This window comes from Pinus tabuliformis, chromosome X (assembly GCF_031772625.1).
Source record: "Pinus tabuliformis cultivar Carrire ecotype Pingquan chromosome X, CPIR1, whole genome shotgun sequence".
Classification (NCBI taxonomy): domain Eukaryota; kingdom Viridiplantae; phylum Streptophyta; class Pinopsida; order Pinales; family Pinaceae; genus Pinus; species Pinus tabuliformis.
Window position 1 is genome coordinate 1,290,496,014 of NC_142308.1, and position 19,794 is coordinate 1,290,515,807.

A 19,794-nucleotide genomic window follows, 5' to 3' on the forward strand; every position below is an offset into this window, starting at 1 on the left:
GAGTCAAATAATAAGAGACATGGAAGACCACCTCCAAAACCAAGCAAGGTTTCTATGAGTGGTTAGTTACGCCATTTGTCTTATGTAATGCATCATCTACATTTATCAGATTAATGAATGACGTAATGCACCCTTTTATAGATGCATTTTTTATTTTCTATTTCAGATTTTAGGCAAGTGGTGGACACCTTGGTGTATCTGGGGTATGTGATTGATGGAGGAGAACTGAAAATAGATCCTTCCAAGATGGAGGCCATCATGAAATGGATGGTACCTACTAATGTTTCTGAGGTCAGTAGCTTCATTGGGGCAACACATTACCTAAGTAAATTCATAGCCTCATTTTCAATAGTAGCAACGCCCCTCCACGCAACAATAGCAGGTGGCAAGACTTTCTAGTGGGAAAATGGTCAGGATAAGGCTTTATAGGAGTACAGAATAATATTAGTGAAGCACCAGTTCTGGCATTAATAAACTTGAAATGAACCTTTGAAGTGGAGACATATGTGAGTGGGTATTCTATGGGAGGTTTTTTGATGCAAGGAGGAAAGCCCTTTTGCTACCATTCTAAAGTATTCATTGGGTAGTTCTTAACTACCCTACATACGATAAAGAGATTTATGCCATGGTGAAAGCTGTGAAGAAGTGGAAGCACTATCTGATGGGAAAGGAGACAGTAATCCACACAAATCACATGTTTTTATAGTACTTCTAGGCACAAAATAAGCTACAAAAACCAGACATTACAAGTGGATGGTATTTTCGCAACAATTTCATTTGGTGATCAAGTATAAGAAGGGAAACACAAACAAGTTGGCCGACATGCTATCAAGATGGCCCACATGAAATATCACAACTTTGGTGACTCTTATGCACATGAATCCATTCATCCATGATGCACACAAAGAGGCATATTCATAATATTAGAACTTCAAAACGGTGTATCAGTAGTTTCAAAGTCAGAGTCATGTGCACAATGACAAAAACACCATTGACTACCATCTCTAGGATGGGTTACTATATAGGTTGCATAAGCTATGTGTTTCTAAAGGTGATTGATTGAAGCTAATCAGATAGGCTCATGGCTATATGGTTGCAGGGCACTTTGGCGTAGAGAATATCATGGCTAACTTATAGAGGTATGTGTGTTGGCTGAAGATCCAAGAGCATGTCACTAGGCTCATAAGGGGATGCATGATTTGTTGTATTAGAAATCCTATAAACAAGAAAAAGGATCTATATCATCCCTTACCTATATCTACCTTTCCTTGGGAAAGCATTTCCATGGACATTGTGGCTATTTTACCAACAACCAAGAAGGGGCATGACTACCTGTTCCTGGTAGTTGATAGGTTCAGTAAGATGTGTGTTATGATGCCCCATAAAAGGATCATCAATGGGAAAGAAGCAATAAAGTTGTTCTTTGGATAGGCATGGGTGCACTTTGGGATACCAAGGAACATCATCGCAAATAGGGATATGAGTTTTCTCAGTGCATTCTAGCCTACATTGTGGGAGAATTATATGGACACAAAGTTGAAGGTATCTATAACATTCCATCCACAGATAGATGGTGAGACAAAAGTAGTGAATAGGACTTCAGTGCTTCTTTTGAGGGGTTATAACCAGAAGCATTTGAAGACATGGGATGAAAATTTGCTATATATACAACATTATTACAACAAAGCAGTCCACACTTCTATAGGAAATTCCTAATTTGAGACTTGTTTTAGATAATTTCCATGTCCACCTTTGGATATCACATATGGGAAACAAGGAAGAGTGAGGGAATATCTTCCAAGAGATTCTTTTAGGAATGAACATTTTATAGAGAAGATGAGATAGATCCATTTAGAGGTACAAGAAATAATGCAAAAGTTGCAGGAGAATTATAAGGCTAGAGATTATCAACAAAGAACTGATAAATCATTCAAGGTGGGAGACAATATATGGCTATAGTTAAACAACGAGAAGTTGTAGGGGTCTGGTAAGAAAATCAAGGCTCTTAGATATGGTCCCTTTAAGATAATTGAAATGGTGGGTGATAATTCCTATTGACTTAGCTTACCATTATATATGTGCATTTATTGAGATGTGAATGTAGATTATTTCAAACTCTACGAGCCTTCCATGATATATCAAGAATAGGAACAAGTGCTACCTTTTGTGGAGGATGTGGCACCAAACGCTCACACAGAGTTGACAGAAAATATAATTTTGCAGAAGAGGTCCATAACTACAAGACAAGGGTGTCATGACCTTTGGAAAATTGGGTTGAAGGGACAACTTCCAAGCAAAGCTAAATGGTAAACCAGAGAGTAGGTGGAGGAAAAATTTCCTCATCTCATGTAGTAAAATATTTTGGGGACCAAAAGCCTCCAAAAATGGAGAGGTGTGATTGGGATTGGATCATTATATTATTTTTCATCCATTTTAATGCATTTAGAGTGGAAAATTTGGAAGAATCAGCTCATGGGACTGTTTTTACTGGTGGGGCCATGTTTGGAAAAGGGGTGTCTAAAACCTTCTAGGAGCCTTTTTAGGAATCAAACAATTTTTTTTTGGGGAAGAACGTTTCCACTACAGAATTTCAACTTTTCATGCTATTCTACACACAAATATCTTTCCAACAACACAAGAAGCTCATTAATCAGAGTTTGTGTGTAAAACTTATGCCACTCAAAAGTTTATATACCTATTCTCACACCTATATTATGGGAGGATGTTATTTTCCCCCATTATTCATGGAAAATGGGCTAGCAATTTTTTTTAATGTAAAATATTATGGAAGAGTCTATATTGTAACTCAAGTTAAGAGTTTATGTAGTAAAATTTAACCACTAGTAGGCTATCAGGTTGTGTTATAATCGAGCCACTAAGAGGAAAAAGCATTCCATTCTTTCCAAATAATTTTATTCCATACTTGGGCAAATATATCAAGGAGATATAGGAAGTAGAGAAGAAGAGAGGATATGTGCAGTGTAGCATCCCATGGGTCACAGGCATTACTTCTTTGTACTTGCAACCATATTTCCAGACAGAGAAGGAGACTGAAGCAACCTAAGATTCCAGCTCGGTTTTCTCCTGAAAGAGTTTCCTAGAGCATATACTTTGTCTTATGTGTGTGTGTGAGTTTATTTTTTCATTCTCTACTCTTCTCCATAATTCCCATGCACATGCATGTACTAGTTAGAGTTAAATTTACATATCTAGAAGTTTAATAAAACTGTAATAGTGTAAAAAATCATAGTTTTAATATATTATTATTAGATTTGTTGTGACGAACTTCCCATTGGAATATCCATGCCAGTTCATGGACCATTAGGTATCATAGCACGTTTCTTTGGGTATTTTGTGGAGATTGTAGGGATCTAGATCAACGTGGCCTAAAATTGTAAAACCCTAATCATGGCCAATGAATCTATAAATGAACCTCAGGGTCCTATAGAGGTGAGGTTTGTGTGTTTGGAACAACAAGTCACAAATATCAATCATTTCCAACAATAATTTAGTATCAATTACTTTATACGCTATATATATATATATATATCCTATTATCAATGGATGTCTTTGTGTTCCAAGTGTTCTCAAGATTATTGTGAAGTACAAAATTTGTTTGTTACATTGGTATCAAAGTTGCTCGATCATCTGACCAGTCAACCACTACACAGAGCTAGACTCAGCCATCCTTTGGCCACCAACTCTTTGTGAACTTTATTTCTGTCACAGTTGAAGTGTTTCGCTACATATTTTGGAGACTCACCATTCCATTGTGAGGACCTTGACCATTTGAAAGAAAAAAGAGGAGAAAGTATATATTAAATAAAAATATTAAATTAAAATAAAAGGAAAATACATAAGAAAATTATATATATATATATATATATATATATATATATATATATATATATATATATATATATATATATATATATATATGCTCGATGGGACACCGTATGTCTATACACCACTGCAACATCCCTGGTCCACTGTCTCCCCATGCTATCACTGATATGGTGTTTCCTAAGCCACTATTTGACCACCATTTGCATCTCTATTAGGAGTTTTAGACTATGTGCTACCGAATAAATTAGGTGATTTGATAGAGAGGAAAATAGTTCTACTTAAGCTACCCTCTCCTCCACCGCTACTATTCAATGTTATAACTCAAGCTTCAAAATCATCATCGTTACTACTAAACATCTTGTTGCTTGATTTAGTGTAACACGCAAGTTTCCACTACCATTACCACGTGAGGAATCAACTCCTGTAAGAAAAGTCTACAACAACCATCATTTCCACAACCCTACAACAATTACTGCCATAGTTTATCCATGCGTCATTCCTATTTTGTTCCCTCCTTGTTTATTCAATGCTACACCCCCAAGAAACTATATTTGTCATTCATCATACTAGTTTTTTTATTATTGTATAATCCACTACAACTTAATGCAACTAAAAGCTCTATAATCAAGTTCCTACCAACCAATGTGACTATTCAAATCGTGCAATCAAGGATTAATTATTCAACAATTAGATTAATAGATTTGCAACTTTAAATTTGAATTTTATAAAAAAGAATAGTAAGATTCATTATTATATTGAACCTTTCCTAGAGCATCGAAGGAAAAGGGTTTAAATATATATTTTTTTAAGCAGAAAAGGGCTTAATATAATTTATGAAGGGAATTAATTTACAAAGAAGATAAGTAATAAGTTATATTAGAGTACATTATAAGGAAAGGTATTTTTTAAGTTGGAAAGAAAAAAAGGGTTACTTTCAAACCCTATTTGCATATCGACAAACACAAAATGGAGTCTATAACAAAGGATAAGAGAATATTCCCTGAAACTTTGTTTAAATTTGCTTCAATGCTATTTAAAATTAAAAAGACTCTTGTAGAAATATACATTTCTATTTCTAACACTCCTCCCGAGGATAAAAATGATATAAACCCTAAAATCATATACCAATTGGTGATTCATGAGTAAAATATAATTAAAGGTTAGAAATATGATATAAAAAACAATATGACATGACCGATTTAAAATTAAACATTGGGGATTATAGTTTTATATGGAAATTTTATGTTCGATGCCTAAGGAAGGATCATGATATTATTCTAGGTTCACCTTGGATGGAAACATTATGGTCCTTCATCCTAAATATGAATAAGTTTTCAACATTTTCCTACAAGAAAAAATCATAACACTATAGGAAATTACATTGATATCAAATTCAATAACAGGAGAAGACATACAAGATATCTCAAAAGTAATTTTTTAAGAAAGTAAAAATGTCATATAAAATATGCAAAAGGAAGTTGAAAAAATCGCAAATGAAAAAAATGAAGAGGTTTCTTGGCTTAAAAACGATAGTGAAAAATTACTGACGCAAATTAAGAAGCTTAAGAAGGATGGAAGTCATTGTAAAGTAAGATATACTAGCTTATTGAGAAGGAAGCATCAAAATATTCAAATGTGGAAATTAAAGTTGAATAAAAAGGAATGAATACCGATCTACTGAATATCACAAATCAATCAGATGATAAACAATCCAAATGAATATTATGTAATCAACTTAACAACATCAATATTTCAAGTAAATCAAGAAATTGCCGCATAAATGATAATTGAAAATCAAACCACAATAACACCTTATCAACATTCGAATCATAAGAGTATATAACTCAAATAATCTACATATATGTATCACTAAGAACAAAAACAACAAACCTATGTTCGAGAGACTATTAATGTCAGTGTAATTCATTCTTCTGATAAGAATTCACATGAAGTGTCTAGTAACCACAATATTCTAATGAATATTAATTTAGGAAGGTCAAATTCCATCTGAGTTCGAAAATTTTATTTATCACTCGAACAATCCTATCATCTTGTATCATAAAAAACAACAACTCAAATTTTTTCAAAAGTTGCAAATAGATTACAAGGCAAAGAAACAAGAGGGCATGCCTTGTTAGCAATAAGCTTTGAGGAAAAATCATTTTAAAGAGAAAGGAAATGTTATATATATAACAACAATGATAATGATTAAATTATTCATTAGTAATTAATATCAAAGAGGGATGTCTCTAAGCACATGTCCATTCATGAAGCGGTGGTTTCCAAGGTATATAATTGATCCCTCATTTGTAACAATAATCTCATGTCAATTTTTTATACAATATATATATATATATATATATATATATATATATATATATATATATATATATCCTTAATGGACGTCTTCATGTTCGAGGTGTTTAAATATTATTTTTAAGTACAAAATTTGTTTGTCACATCATGCTGTTGTTGTTTGTACTTAAACTGTTAAACACACAATTATATTGTAAATAGTATATATATTGATAATATGAATAGAATGAACAGGATTGGTGATGTTTCAAATAATGGGCCCCATTATACTAGGCACAGTACCCTTTCATATTAAGGGATGTTTCCCTTTGATAAGACACACCATTTCATTTACTTATTATTTATTGTTTTGTTTGTTACATTGCCACTTCCTTAAGGAATTCTTTTCCTTAAAGCATAATGAGTAAAAAGTACTATCTTTGAATTGGGATTTATCAATTCCTCTTTCAGTTTTTTTAATTATTTTTATTAGTTTTTTAATACTATATTATTTTTAATTATATATTAATAAAGTAACCTTATAAAATTAATAAAGTTACTTTATAATATTTAATAAAGTATGTTAGTATTAATTAATAAATATTTTTTAATGTTATTTCTTATTTAGATATTTATTTATTGTTATTTTTAAAATTTAATATAATTAAATTATTTTTGAAGGGTTGTAAGGTTGTGTTCGAGCAATTTCTTCGTGCCACCAATTAATAATGTAGGCCTACATGAAATTGGTTTGACATAAACATCACATGCATACATGTGACCACATATATTCCAACATTTCTCCCTTGGAGGCATGATATTCCATAATGGCAAACATGATTTCCCATGTTTGTTAGGTCCCTATGATACTAGTGATTCCCCCATTACTATTTTAATTGTAGCCCTTATTGTTATTATTGTGCCCCTATTGCCGTCATATTGTTATTATTGTGCTCCATAAAATCCCACTATTGTTATTGTTGTGCCCTTATATTATTATTGTTATGTCGGCTTTGATTATATTGTGAACCCGTTAGACTCCTAAATATAGAAATGAGGTTTTGTCATTTGTATCATCCAAGAATTGTTAATTTCATGTGATCTAAAGGAAATTTCCCCCTTGAATAGGCTAATTTTGAAGTCGTTGGTCTATCTTTTCTATATTTTTTTGTCATAAAATTGGTATTAGAGCTTTGGATTCTAGGGTTTCGTTGCTCCAAAATAGGTCATCGTGCATGTTTTCTATAAAAACTTTCTATGACATTGTAGAAGATAAAAAGAAACCCATTTGAGCCGAGATATTGATGATCCTCAAGTCTGAATTTCAGATCTTGCCTTGCTATATTTTCAGAGATATGATTCAAAGAAGTTAGGATTTTTGTAGGCTCCCAAATTACATCCCAAACTTGCAACCTTGGGAAAATCGTCATACCTTTATCTCTGAGTATCAGATTGAAATTTTGTAAGAATTTACAAAATTACTATGGATTATACTTTTCTTTGCATCATTTTCATGTCTGAAAGTTGAAATAGTGACACGTGGCTCTTCATACAAGTTCGCTCTACTAAAAAAATGTATAATAAGGTCATCTTGGGATATTGGGAATAACGCTTTCTTGGAGAATCCAATTTCAATCATACTAGTGGCGTTGGAAAGAGGACTCAAAGAGCTACCAAATTTCATAATTTCAGACCTTGGAGATCCAAAATTTAAGAGGTACCTCAGATTCAATATCTAGCTCCTACAAAGTGAAAAAAGGTGTGTAGTTTTTTTAAACTTTTGCATAACTTTGGTTTGAAAAATTATTTTGAAGGAATTCTAAGGGCTTTGTTACAATTGTGATATAAAACATATTAAAGGTCATAAGTGTTTTGAGAAGAAATTATTTTACATAGATTGTGAAGAGGAATAATATAAGGAACAAGAAACATCAAAAGAAGAGGATACAAACTAGGAACAAACCTTAGAGAAAGAAGAAACAAATCCAACCATATCTTGTAATGCATTGACCGGAGTAACCACACCTTAAACTATGAAGAGTGAAGTACATATCAAGAACAAAAATGTAATAGTGTTGATTGATGCATGAAATAACCATAATTTTATTCATTGTATGCTAGCGAAGGAATTGAATTTCTTCCTATATCCATCACTAGAGTCTCAAGTGATGGTTGCAAGTGGAGAACCATAAATTTCTCTGGTAAGTGCCATATTCTCAAGCTATCCATGGGAGAATATGTATTGAATAACCCAATTATTTCCATTGAAATGGGTGGTGCTGATGTTGTACTAGGAGTCCAATGTCTACAATCCTTGGCTATAATATCTTTTAATTTTCAAGAACTTTTATTGAAAAAAAGTTCAGAAGGAAAGGAAGTTGAATTAAGAGGTATCACAGGGAAACCAAGAAATATAATCAGCTCTAATGGAATGAAAAATCTTATAAATAAAGAACAACGAGGTGTAATTTCACAATTATGTTCGCTAGAAGTTCCCACATCGAAATATTCTATTTGTCTAGATCTCCAAAAAGCCTTGGACAATCATTCCAAGGTATCTGAGACTCCCAATGGCCTCCCACATATTCTTGATCATGATCATGCTATTCATTTGATTCTAGTAAGTGTTCCTCCAAACATCAAGCCTTACACATATCCATATGCCCAAAAGAGCGATATTGAACATATGGTTGCATAAATGCTAGAAGCTGGTATAATTCAACCTATTCAAATTTCCTTCTTTGCTTTAGTAGTATTTGTTGACAAGAAGGATGGGTCATGGTGCATGTGTACAGATTATATGGATCTAAACAAGCTCACTAGTAAAGATAAATTTCCCATTTTTATCATTGATGAACTACTGGATGAATTACATGGATCAATTTACTTGACCAAGTTGGATCTTTGTTCAGGATATCATCCAATTAGAATTAAGGATGAAGACATTCTGAAAACAAAATTTATAACTCAGAAGGTTCATTATGAATTTTTGGTCATTGCTTTTGGCCTTATCAATGCACCTTCTACATTTCAAGGTTTCATTCATTCCATTTTCAAACCCTTCCTTAAAGAATTTTTGTTAGTATTTTTTGATGATATACTAATCTACAGAAAGTCTTGGAATGATCATGTTCAACATGTTGAAAGGGTGCTCAAACTATTGGAGGAGAAACAATTATATGCAAAAAGCTCCAAATGATTCTTCGAAGTACAAGAGGTGGAATATCTAGGTCATATTGAATCTCATGAAGGTGTTAAGGTAGAGCCTAGCAAAATTAAAGCCACTAAGGAATGAAAAATCCCCACATCCATAAAGCATCTTCCAGGATTTTTCGGGTTGACAGGTTATTATCGCAAGTTTGTTAAGAATTATGGGAGAATAGCATCACCTCTAACAACATTATTGAAGGAATATCCATTTTCATGGACTCCAGAAGCAACAAAACAAGGGATGAATGTAGGAATGAAAAATAAGTGTGGGCACCCATTCAAAAGCTACAACAAGTTCCTAGTACATCTGATAGCTAGAAAAATGATTCATTATGGTACAAATATCACTTATACCTAGGTAAGAATTCCCAACCAAACAAAAGATTCTAATGTAATTTCACACTTATCACTTTGGAGGGCACTTAGGATTTTTTAAAAATTATCATAGGGTTAAGAAGGAATTTTTTTGGGATGGCCTTAAATCAGATATTCAAAATTTTGTGGTAGAATGTTTGGTTTTCCAACAAAATAAAGTTGAAACAATTACGACCCCAAGTATGTTACATCCTTTATCCATTCCAAGCCAAGATTGGGAGGAGGTTTAAATGGATTTTATCATAGGATTACCCAAGTCCGAAGGAAAGGGTGTCATCATGATGGTAGTTGACAAACTTTCCAAGTATGAACACTTTTGTGCATTATCTCGTTCATTTAAAGGAAATACATTTTCTATTGAATTTATGGAAACAATTCAAAAGCTACATGGAAACCCAAACATTATTGTAAGCAACAGAGATCCCATTTTCACTATAAATTTTTGGACATAATTATTTTCTTGTCTTGGTACTCGGTTAGCTCATAGATCATCTTATCATCCTCATTCTGGTGGGAAACGGAGATATTAAACAAATGTTTGGAAGGATATCTTCGTTGCTTTGTCTCTAATAAACAAAAATAATAGGTCAAGTGGTTGCCTCTAGCTGAATGGTTGTATAACAATTCCTTCCATATTATAGAAAAAATGACCCCATTTATGGCACTTTATGGATATCATCGACCATCCATCACATCATATCTACGAGATAATTCTAAGGTTCAAGAAGTGGAAGATCACATCGAGCATCAACAACAAGTTCTCCAACTCTTAAAGGATAACCTCACTTTGGCATAGAATAGAAAGAAACAACAGGTAGATCAACATCAGAGCGTAAGAAGATTTGATGTAGGTGACTAGGTATTCCTATAGCTACAAACATATAAAAAACTATCCCTCAAGCAAGCTAAGAAGGATAATAAATTATCAGCAAGGTATGGTCCATACAAGGTGTTGCAAAAGATTGGTACTATGGCATACAAATTGGAGCATCTTGTAGCTTCCCAAGTGCACCTAGTTTTCAACGTCTCATGCTTAAAGAAGGTTATAGGTGACAAGATCCCAGTTCAAACAATATTTCCAGAGCATGACAAGGAAAAATCATATTGGAACCTGAAGCAGCCACAGAAACAAGAAATCGAAATCTACAAAATCAATCAATTTTAGAGTATCTCATAAAGTGGAAGAAATTACCTGCTTAAGATTCCACATGGGAAGATGAGAATTTTAGAGAGAATCATCCATAACTACTCAAGCATTAAGGACAACACATTTTTGAAGGGGAGGGGCATGTTAGGTCCCTATAATACTAGTGATTTCCCCATTACTATTGTCATTGTAGACCTTATTGTTATTATTGTACCCGTATTGTCCTCATATTGTTATTATTGTGTCCCATAGAAGCCCACTATTGTTATTATTGTGCCCTTATATTGTTATGGTTATGTCGACTTTGATTATATTGTGAACAACTTAGAATCCTATATGTAGAAAGGACATTTTTTCATTTGTATCATCAAAGAATTATTCATTTTGTGTAATGTAAATAAGGTTGCCCCCTAGAAGAGGTTGATTTTGAAGTCCTTGATTTATCTTTTCTATCTTTTTGTGAGATGGTTTCATAACAATTTCTCTACCTTTCCAATGATTCAAGATATTTAAAGTTATCACGTACCTCTTATTCATAAATTTCAAACCTAAGACAATGTGAATTTCCTTACTTTATGAAGATGGCTACATTTCTTAGATAATCTTGGCACATCAAGATCTTTATCATGGGTTTCACTGAAGCTACTTGAATCAGAAAGGAACCTAGTCAAAACATAATAAATTCCAATAGAACTATCTACTTTATTGTCAAAACCTTCTTTTGAATGGTGGCTTATAATATCTTTATTACCTCTATTATGGGGTTTTGGCGTAACATGTCGGTGCTCATTTTCAATGTTATGACATTTGTTCCTAATCATTTCAGTTTCTAGAGCCTAATATGGTTATACAACATGTGGTAGATTCTAGCCAACACCATATACATGCCTAAACACGTGGTAGATTGTATCCAATACCATGGAAATGCCTACCCACATAATTTACTTCTTGTTCACTGTGTTTTCCTCTATAATCCAAAATCCTTCGTGGTTGGTTTTCATAATAATTATGTGCTCTTGAGCTAGAACCATTCTTCTTGTCTTTTTGTTCTTTTATATTTTATTTTATGATATTTGTGAGGGGTAATCCATTTCTACAATTTTTTTGATTATTGGTTCTAGTATCTAGAATTATGGGTACTTTAACATTATATCATTTATGCACATTAATTTTATATGCATCTCTAGTATGTTCAGTTCCTACGTATTGTTTTATCTCTTCACTATATGCAACAATAATTTTATTAATCTCATCGTTGGTTTTAGAATTCTTGTGTCTTGATTTCTCATATGTATAAATTTTATGACAGATTTTAGAATCTCTGTTGATCGGCCTTCCCTCTCCATAACTATTATGAATGCTATAACTTTCAAAATATATGCTTTTCGGTATTTGAACACTATAGTTGCAATTCATGCTTATTCCAAATGTCTCTCCATCACTTTTATTCATAATATACCATTTTAGCACCTTATCGTCACCAATTTTTCTTATATTGTGATGAGTTTTATAGGTTATGCATCTTGATTTCTTATCTCTATGACTTTTATGTATGATTTCAATGTCTTAGCTAGTGTATGTTTTGTCTCTATTGTTTTCCCAACTACTAGCATCAAAATCTATGTTTTTTGGAATTCCAATGTTGATTTCAACATTTAGATCCTACAATTGCATTCCAACATATGATTCTTACGAGATAGTTTTTTTGGCACTTGATTCATATAGTGAATTATTCATCCTAGATGATGAAGAGATATCAAATTTCACCTTGTACAATGCATTAGGATTTTCAATATGAGAAACCAATGATTTAGGATTTGAAATGAGATAGTTTACTAATTTAGCCTCAATTTCTAATGATGCATGTTTCTGACTAGAAATTTGAAAAATATTTAGCTCTAGCTAAAGAGTGATATCACATTTCATATTGTCTAGTCTAGTATCATTTATGTCACCCCAAGGAATTCCTATTTCAACATATTCAACATGATTTTCGTACTTAGATAATTATTTATTGTTAGTCTCTTTGATGTCAATGTCCTCCTCCATTGAAGGTGTTGAATCCCATGTTTCATTAAGCTTTATTGATTTTATAAGTATTTCTCTCATTTCCAATAACAATTCTCACTTAGTTTTATGGTCATATGATGTTGCTTGGGAATATGGTCTCATAATTTTCGAACCTAAGTTTAATGAATGAACTATGAAGTGGTTAATGTTGAGAGCGTTGAATGGATCTAATACCATTGTTATAACAAACAATGTTGATTTTTATGCTTAAAATATTAAATATACAATTGTATTGTAAATAATATATATATAGCTATAGCTATATATATATATATATATATATATAGATAGATAGATAGATAGGATTGATGATGTTACAAATGGGGATCCCCATTATAAATATGATGTGGGGTGCCACTTAATATGAAGAGATGTGTCTCTTTATTAACACAAACTTTTACAACTTTTTATTTAATTATTAATTATTATTTTGTTTGTAAAGAACTAGTTAAAAAATTCCACAAAGAAGTAGTAGTAGTTTTGCAACTAGAGCGATCTTTTTACTTTGAGTATTAGGGTTAATATTTCAAGTGTATAACTTTTTTCATCCCTATGATTACGAATGCAACTATCCTTTGAAATTATTTGTAGATGCCATCCATATTTCATTCATCTATGCAAATGTGTGATGCTTTAATTTCTGTTATATTCCAAATTGTGATTAATAAATATACAAATTTTATTTATGGTTATATGAATATTGTATTACATAAATTCTAATATCATTCCATGAGTATATTATTTTTATTTGTCATATGCAAACCATATAGATAAAATGCTTTGCAGACATATTTCTTTTCTTTTTTATGTGTGAATGAGGTGATCTTCTTTACAAGTAAATCTACTATATGAGAGCAATGTTGGAAGATTTGTTGAGGTTTTATCTTTAACACCCTCTCATTGCATTCATTTGATCAAAGAATAAGAATCTTCCATCTATCAGGAGAGGAGTACCACCTTTATAAAAGCAAGTCTTTCTTATTCCTCAGAAGATTTTCACTTAATGTTGTTCATTTTCCACAGACAAAAAAAATGATCAACCGAAGGCCATACCATGTATGTAAGGTTTGCATAACATGATATGTTGCAATTAGCATACCCCTTGGTATAATATATTCGAAATGTTTATTAGTTGAAAAGTATTTGAGAAATGACAAAACAACCTTGCAAGTTGTCTATTGGTGGATTACATTGATGTTATTACTATTGGTGCATCTACTAGAATGTGTAATAGCACATCTATTTTGTTTGTTGAAATCATATTTTCAGTTATAAAGGTTGTCGAAATTGTTTGAATCATGTACATGTACATTTATATATAATTTAGTCAACATAAAATCGAACTGGGAATAAACGAGTCAAGCCCTTGCTACTAGAGTTTTCCTTAATATCATTTCTCCAAGGTAAATATTTGCACCTCCATATGCTATGATTGTGTAGTATATTTGTTATAATCATTGAGTTTATTGGCACTAATTAAATAAAACATATAGTAGAAATTAAATGCCAAGAAAAAACTTTGTTAATAATATAATATACTTGTTGGTAATTGACTCAACCAATTGTTGAAAAATTATACATCATGTTGATATCAAAAAAATTTATTTCCAAATTTTGAAAATAATGTCATTGTGAATGTTGAATTTTTTTTGAAAACTAAAGAAAGTCATAGTTAATTTAGAAAAATCTCATCATTAGAATAAATAAATAAATAAATAAACTCAAGATCCTTACATGAAAAACAATCTAAAAGATAGCAAGTTAGATGTCATACTTACAAATCCAAAGGCTTAAATAACCTAATCTCTAATAAAACATCTCATCTAAGAACAAACATGTCAACTATGAACCAAAATGTCTCCACCTTAGCCACAACCGTGATGTGTATGAAAAAATGCTTCTACTACCTCAGAAGTCAAAGTTCAATTTTAAAAGATAAGAATCATAATGAAAATAAAATTTTGTTCTCTTAAGTTGAATAAATGATTACATTAATTATAAATATAATTTTAACATGAATCAAATTATTGAAGATCTTATAATATATTTTATTCAATTAAAATCAAGAAGTCATGTTTTGGCAGGGTGGGAGAGTTATAAAACTCCTTGGCCCACAAATGATAAAATATGATACCTTTTATAAATGATATTAAATGTCTCACGAAAAAGGGAAAAAAATATCATTGACATTTTAATAAATATACCATCTCTCTCTCTCTCTCTCTCTCTCTCTCTCTCTCTCTCTCTCTCTCTCTATATATATATATATATATATATATATATATATATATATGTATGTATGTATGTATGTATGTATGTATGTATGTATATATATATATATATGTATGTGTGTGTGTGTGTGTATATATATATATATATATATATATATGTGTGTATATGTATATATATATATATATATATATATATATATATATATATATATATATATATATATATATATATATATATATATATATATGTGTGTGTGTGTGTGTGTGTATGTATGTATGTTATAAACAACCTAGATTTGAACTTTGAATCTCATGTTTCACATATTACTTCATAACAAGGCTACTATCAATTAAGATACACCTCATAAAAAAGAAACCCAAAAATATTATTATAAAATATTTTGATGAATATCATTAAGGATCAGTTCTTCCCAATGGTTATGAGAAAAAACCCAAAAAAAAAAAATCAATGACATTTTAATAAAAGTACCCATCTTCTAAGCATTGCAATAACATTATTATAATAATGTTATTATTAGAGAGGATGAGACTACATATGGGTATCCAAAATAGCCGAGGGATGACCTGCAAAGTTTGTACTAATGTCATTTCATGTATTTACTCCTCAAGAGGGTTCTCTTAATTCCAATGCAGTATTTCAATACTATGCAAACATCGACATAAATGACCTATCAACAAATTCGGTTCACCCCTTATGAAAAGAAATCATGTTTAAATCTTCATGAAGGGAAAATTATGCCTCCTATGACTTGATTAATAATTAAAGCGACATTCATGGCTTGCAGCTGTAGGGATATTTTTAGAATAGTTGAGAAGTAGATTGACTTAAGTATACTAGGTACATATAGATCATAATGGTTCCTTGTCAGCCATAGTTTAATTGCAGTCTTAGGATAATATAAAAATAATGTGTAAGACTTATTATGTTGGTAGGTGTGGTTTATTTAGAAATAAGTTTGTGAGAATTTTGAAATTTAAAAAAAGAAGTTTTCGATAGTTATGGATGATGTAGATTTAATAGTGTGGAAATTGCTTTCTTAATAGATACAATTTAATTGTTAAAATGAAGGATTTCCAAATTGTTTTTTAGCTACTGATCTCCACTCTGTAGAGAGGCCCGTGAATAAACTCTACAAATGAAAATTTATATATTGATATTGAAATCATTTATTTATACACACGAGAAGTAGGAAGGAGACAAATATGTCTCAATAACCTCTTCCTTTGAAGTAGGACAATGTTTCACATGAATGAATTTTTCCTCTACATAATGTCGAATCAAGTAATTTTTGGTGTTTATATGTTTCCTTTGATGATGAAATTTAGGACTCTTGGCCAATTGAATTGTAGAAGAATTTCAAATGAATAGAGAGGTTGTAGTCTTTTGTTTCTCTTGCAAATCTTCATGCATTTTGTGAAGACAAAATATTTCTTTCGTAGCTTGTGTTGCAACAACATATTCAACTTTAGTAGTAGAATTATGAGGAACAAATTGTTTTTCTCATCTTCGAGTGATAGATGATGATCCAAGATTCATTAAATAAATAGAAGTAGAGAATCCATGTTATTTATCTCCAACAAAATAAAAAATTGAATAATGATTGATATCAAAATTTGAAACTTTGGAATATTTGATGGAATATAACAGAGTACCTTTTATAAATTTTGAGCACTTCTTTTGTTGCGATGCAATGACCTTCATAGGGCTAACACATAAATATGGAAAGTATCCCTACCATAGAAGCTATGTCACGAAAAGTAGCAATAAGAAAATTTAAACTTCCAACAAGTTGCATGTACTTTATTGGATCTTCAAATGTACCTTCATTTTAAGTAAGCTTTACCTTCTCCTGCATTGGTGTACAAGCAAGATCAATCCTGCATTCGAAATTTACCCAATAACTGTTGAGTATATTTTTTTTGAGAAATAAAAATATGCTTAGGTTCCTCATCAACTTCAATTCCTAAATAATAATGAAGTAAACCTAAATATTTCATCTCAAAACTCTTTTGTAGCTCCCTTTTAACATATGCTATATAATCATCATTGTTTCTAGTGATAAGTAAATCATCAACATAGACAACTAGATATACAACTGATCTTCTAACTTTCTTGACAAATAAATTAGCATCATCTAGGTCAAAATGCTTATAAGTCAATTTGAGAAGATGTTTTGTTAACTTCTCATGCCATTCATAGGATGATTGTTTCAAACCATACAAAGCTTTTATCAATTTACATATCATTTGTTCTTTTCCTTTAATGGAAAAACACTCTCACTCAAACATATAGACATATTCTTTTAAATATCCATTTAAAAAGGTTGTTTTTACATCCATATGATGCATTTTCCATCCTTTTTGAGTTGCAAGATAAAATAAAGTTCTAATAGTGCACCATTTATCTATAGGAGAAAATGTGTTTGTATAATCAACACCTTATTTTTGTGCATACCCCTTTGCTACAAGCCTTTCTTTGTGCTTGTCAAGTGAAACATTTGGTTTATACTTAATTTTATAAAACCACTTACAACAAAGGGGTTTGATTCCAACATGAGGATCCACCAACGTCCAAGTGCCACTTTTAATGAGAGCATCATACTCCCTTTCCGTTGCATATTTCCATTTATTGCAACTAGCATCTTCTTCAAAGGCAGTAGGTTCATTAACAACAGAAAAAATAAATTCACAATCATAAGAACTATGGGAATTGTTACCTGAGTTTGAATTAACATCCCCTTCATTTCCTTTCTTCTATTTAGTTGAACTTCCTATATCAAATTCATCATACTTTCATGGAAATGTCTTGATCCATGTTGATCTTTTTAGTGGTATTGTGGTGGTTTCTCATCTTGAAGATAGGCTCTTCAAGAGAAGTATTTGATCCCATATAAACATTATCATCATCCAATTTTTCATCATTATCTGTTAAAGATGGAAAATTTATTGAAGGAAAATCTATAGCTTGATATAGAATGTGAATCCCCTCTTTAGGATGTGGAAGATCATTATCTGATTCATAATAAAACTTTTGGAAGTGAATTTATTCAAATGACTAAGTTGTTTATCAATAGTGGAAGCGTCCTTATTATATTTTAGAAAATTACATCTCTTAAAATAATAAATTTCTTTTTCTCCTCATCATACAACCTGTAATATCTGGAAGTATTAGAATACCCCAAGGAAATACATTTGTGACTAGTGGCACAAAATTTGTTGCATTAATGTTTAGGAATCGATGCATAAAATAGAGAAACAAAATCTCTAAAATGTTAAACAATGTGAAGACCACTATACGACATTTCATAAGGATGCTTATTATTGATGGTAGAAGAAGGACAACAATTGCAAATATAGACTTCATAAAATACTGCTTCTCCCCAAAACATCAACTTAATATTCTTAAAAAACATCATTGATCTCAATATATTTATCAAGCTTATGTTCATATGTTCTCAAACACCATTTTGTTGCATATTATAAAGAATTGTAGTTTGATGTTTAATGCAATTGTCTTCCAAATACTTTTCAAAATCATGAGATGTGTATTCAACACCTACATAAAATCGTAGAGTGTCAATGTTAAGTTGAGTTTCATTTTTAATCCATAAATGAAAATTTTTAAAAGTTGCAAAAAAATGATATTTCTCTTTCAAAAAATAAACCCAACACATCTTGGTGTACTCAACACATCTTGGTGTAGTCATCAATAAAAGTCATTAGATATTTATTACCATTGGAAGATGGAATAGGCATGGGCCCACATAAATAAGAGTGTATATGACCTAACTTCCTTGAAGCTCTAAAAGTAGAGTTATGAAAAGGTTTCTCTCGAAGTAAAGTTATGAAAAGGGTGGTTACAATGCTTTCCTAAAATCACATGGAGTAAGTTTTCTTGGAATAGTAGGAATCCCTTTAGTGCTTTGTTGTTTCATAATCCTGATACTATCATAATATATATGGACAAAACGAGCATGCCACAATAAAATTGAAGATAGAGTGTCACTTTGCTTAGAATTGAATGTAGAAGATGATGTTCCTTTGAGTTTTAAAAGTTTGTCTTGTTCAACTCGAGTCATAAAAATGACATTATTAGATGTTCTATGGATTTAAACTATACCATCAAACATATGTATAGAATGTCTTTGTTTCCTCATATGTAAGGACCAAGTTTCTTTGAAATTGAGGAATGTAAAGAACATAATCTAGAATATAATGAGAAAGTCTTGGTATTTTTAGCCGAGTAGATCCAATTCTTTATTTGTGATTTATGAGAAAAATAAAGTACTCCATCAATATGATCATTGAATGTTTCAAAAAAATCTCTTATGAAGGTCATATGACAAGTTCCTTCTTTGTCCAATATCCAAGTGTCTTTCCAAGAGAAAAATTAGTGCTAAAAATATCATTTATACTAAAATTACAATGTGCAACAATATTGTGGGTAGATTCAGGTGGTTTTCCTTTGTCTCGAGGTTGTTTCTCTTTCTTCTCACTAATATTTTCACAAGGAACATGGCAATTAGGAGCACCAAGACCAAGTTTACCACATCTATAACACTTAATATATTGTTTATCATTCTAAAAATGCTTTTGCTG